Here is a 4,735-nt window from a genome sequence, read left to right as displayed (position 1 = left end):
TTATAGCCAATATTCATCTATACTTTCGAAGCATCAACGCATTGTACCGCGTATTTGCCTCTAGGCTCTTACTTTTACTCCCGACTTCTACCTTCCATGGCGCCCGCGATTTTATCGTGGCCTCGAAAGGCGAATATTAATTTCACCGCGAAGAAATTCACGGGAGAACGGGTGCCGCTTCGGCGAACATCCCTCCGAATATTCGAAATCGCGAGGCGGGAGACAGAGAAAGAAAGAAAGAAAGAAAGAAAGAAAGAAAGAAAGAAAGAGAGAGAGAGAGAGAGAGAGAGAGAGAGAGAGAGAGAGAGAGAGAGAGAAAGAAATGTGTTTATGTACATGAACGATAGAAAAAGGAAGAAAAATGAAAATGTATATATATATATATTGGATAAGACCTGTATCTCGTATTCGTACAACTTCCTTTTACCACCCAACCCTTGGACACGAGGTGGGTGAGTTGGAGGTGACGCGACGAATCGGAGAGAGAAAGAGAGAAAGAAATAGGGAGGAACGAGGAAAAAGAGAGAAAGAATGAAGAGAAAGAGAGAAAGAGAAGAGAACCGGGTCCGGGTCAATAAGACGAATGAGGGAGAGAGATGGCTAGAGGGGAGAGAGGGGGGAGAGAGAGGTACGTTCGAGCCGCGCATTCCCAGGGCCAAGCATTGGCAACCTAACGAACGAACGAACGAACGAACGAACGAACGAACGAACGAACGAACGAACGAGAAGGGGCCGGCGGAGCGAACGAGGGACGAAGGAACGTTCGGGAGGGGCACGGATGGAGGGGCAGGGACTAAACGTGCGTATGAGTAGAGTAGATATAGAAAATGTTCCTATGTAGATATACGTGTGCTTTGCGTGAATGTGTGCGTATGTATACATACATATATATTATGTGTATTCATGTATGAGAGAGGGAGAGAATGCAGTGGGGAGGAAGAAATGAGAAGAAAACGGAACGAGAGAGGAAAGGGAGACAGGGCTAGCTAGCACGAAGCTGGGTTCATGTTCCTGACTCTCGCTGGTACTGCCACCACACTATCAGCATATCCACTACCACCACTACTACTACTACTACTACTACCAAGTCCGCCACCACCACCACCACCACCACCACCACCACCTCCACCTCCACCTCCACCTTCACCACCACCACCACCACCGCCGCCGCCACTGCCACCTCCACCTCCACCACCGCCGCCGTCGCCGCCGCCGCCGCCGTCGAGCCGCGTCATTCGTTCAAGCGGATCGAGGCGATCTCGAACGAAACGAACCGATCTCGGTCGAACATTCACGATCTCAAAAATACGACGAATCGGACAAAAATCACCCCTTTCGTCGACACTGAATTTTCGACGCGATTCAAGAATCTAGTCTTAAAAATCTAATTCCCCCATTCGATTCCACGGTTGAAAACGATAACGATTGAAATTCGAAATCGGAACTTCGGCTTGATTTAATTTGAAATGTAAAAAAGACCAAAGGGGTTCATGCATTATTTCTCCTATCGAAATGAATGTTTCCAATGCAAAGCGATAAGTCATTGCGTATGTGGGTGTGCTCTAACGAATATGTAGCAATTACCATATATTAACATTTTTAATTCATACTAAATATGTAAAACCAAAATGAGGAGATATCTGGGTTATCTCTGTTATATTTTACACTTCGAAGCTAGAAAAATATGATATGTAAACTTAGTAATATACTAAATATTTTCACGCAAATATTTTTTGGCTTGCCTGATGTCGCCCAAGATGTAAGTCGTCTATTTAAAAAATATCTTCAAATAATTGAATATTTTTATTTTCTTATTAGTCGATAGATTAGTAGAATAGGTCCAATAAAGCAGAACTGTTCTAACAATAATCCCTGTTAAATGGTATCACACACGGACAATAACTTTGCCTTTCATAACCATTCTATCGCTTTAATTTCATTTAGAGGAAATCGTAATAACAATTCAAAGTAATAATAAATAATGCATCCTGTATTATATTTATCTATTATCGTGCTTCGTATGCTTTTCGAAAATCAAATGTACTATCACTGTTTCATTCGTATGTGTATATGTATTCATCGAATATGTTCCTCATATGTAAGTTTTCTCATAATGTTATTTATATATTTCGTTGAAAAAAACGAAGAAGAACCCTCGAAAGAAATTCTCTCTCATATATTTTACTTTCGCCTTTCTATTAATTCCTGAATTTGATGAGTATACATATTTGGAATTTCAAGTAATGGCTAAAAAAAAGAATCTTTTGTCTAGCAGATTTTCTCTTTGATAAATGTAACATCAACAAAGTTTAATCATGAACTTTTTTTAACGTTTTTCTAGAACTTTTCACAAATAAAAAATTCACGATATTTGTTTTCTTGTTGCGAAGTAGATATCACCGAATAACTTTCTCGATGAAATTTTGTAGCTTTATTAAATTAATTAAAAATATTTTTAGAAGAAAATAATCATCTACGAAAGGATGATATTTTCATACCTTTTAATATCTCCAGTTAATATGCTCAGTGGTAGGCTAAAAACTAAAAGTTTCTATTTTCCAAATATTTTTACAATAATTTCTTGATTAAATCCTAATATACAAAAAATCTAACGACGTCTAGCGGCAAACTATAATATCACTACATCAATACATTTGAAAGACATCAAAACTGTTCGTAGAACAATAATACCTGTACCTATATATTTGATATTTCGCCTTTAATGAAATTTACGATGAATGATTATCGGCTATTGTTTCGGTTAGTCAAAGTTTAGAAAATTAGAATAATGAAAAATAACAGAACGCCTATAAAAAAAATAAAAGAGAGAGAGAGAGAGAGAGAGAGAGAGAGAGAGAGAGAGAGAGAGAGAGAGAGAGCCCTTCCACATGTCGGCAATTAAGTGCAAACGTAGGAAGTCACCATTTCACGTTATAAACGTTAATGATTAAGCGATACTCATCAAGAAAGCATTGGAAAATAAACTACCGTTCTTCTACAATACGAAACGATAATTAGGCGAAAGGAAATAATAAAAATAAATAGCCGATGATATAAAGTAATCTTTTCCGAATTACGAACAATGTATGTAAGTATGTATATATATATATATATATTTCTAGTTTAAAAAATTATAGTATACCTAACAAAATGTACAACTTATTAAGAATATAATAAAATAACTATCAAAGTATTCGTTCGAATATATTAGGTCTACTTTATGAGGAGAAAATAGTACGTTTTGAAAATAACCGAAAGATGTACTCCAAAAAAGAACCATCTGGAATTAGTTTCGGCATTATACCTGCCATAACCGGAAATATATTCAAAAGATACAAAGTACGGTATGAAAATCTTAATATATCATCCGATTGTCTTGAACGATACTGGAAGAAAAAAAATAATACCAATCAATGCAGTTAGTAGCTTTACGAAGACGTTAGAGACATAAAAGTTAAAGCGCATGGGTACACACAGTAAATCAAGAAACCTTTGCAAGAAGTCTAATGTAACTCGCAAGACATATAATATGTGTGTGTGTGTTTGTGTGTGAAAAACTTTTGCACCGCTTTGTGTAAATTCGTTTTATCTTTTAACTCGCGTTCCTTCAAACCGACCGACCACCAACTAACCAACCAACCAACCAACCAACAAACCAACCAACAAACCAAGCAACCAACAAACCAACCAACCAACCGACCAACAATCTAACCGAATGTTCTTTGAATATTCCATAAAAATATTTTTCTACGTATACTTGACATTATTATTACTATATACATATATATATTACAACATATATATACTTTCGATGATATTATTATGATTTTCTCCTCAAAATATCGCGTTTCATGTTAGGAAAGATATTTAACTCATTAGATATAAAATTCATTATAGATATATGTATGTTTCTCTGTATAACTCGCCATACTTCGCCCATGACCGTTTATAACGGGAAATGCTAATCTACGAAGGAGGAAAGTATTAGGCAGCTGCGACTAATCTGCAACACAAAAAACGATTTATATATATTTTAACCGTGGTCCTTTGAAAAGGACATACACGCCACTGTTCGAAATCCGTTTTATTCCTTTACAATTAATAATATTCTTTAAATCTTTGCTCTTCGACTATAATCGCCCGTGTCACACTTTCATATATTAATATTTACTTTTCATCATCTTTTTGAAGAAAATAATTAGTAAATATTCGATTATATATCACGCGGCGTATTAAATGGAACAAAAGTTAAACATACAGGAAATGAAATAAACCACTTCTTCTAATGATCTTATTAACGTTAAATCCTATATTGGATTATAAAGATCAATTCGATTTAACTTTTCTAACTTGTAAAATAATTCAAAAATAATTTGTTCAAATTTTTCTCTTTGAAAACTTCATTGGAGAAAGCTTCTTATATTTTTTTTTTCGTCTCTTTCATGCTCGTACTAATTTACATTAATAATATCAAACGATTAATAAGATTTTCTGTTTTTATATAATCATATAGAAAAGAAAAGGAAACAAAAAGAAAAGAGAGCGGAAAAAAAAAGATTATGAGGCCGTCTATGGCACGAGTAATAAATTAATGTGCTTCAACATTTACGCTTGGCGCGATTCCTTTTTGTATCTCTCATTGTTTTTCAACTTACTTTAGTATATAGCGGGGAACCGGTTTTCTACTTGGAACGTACCTACTACGTATCGATTTGCCGATGCGGTGTTTGCCGAA

The sequence above is a fragment of the Vespa crabro genome, chromosome 2 (genome assembly GCF_910589235.1).
Source record: "Vespa crabro chromosome 2, iyVesCrab1.2, whole genome shotgun sequence".
NCBI classification, from domain to species: Eukaryota; Metazoa; Arthropoda; class Insecta; order Hymenoptera; family Vespidae; genus Vespa; species Vespa crabro.
Note: the sequence above shows the minus strand (reverse complement) of the source record.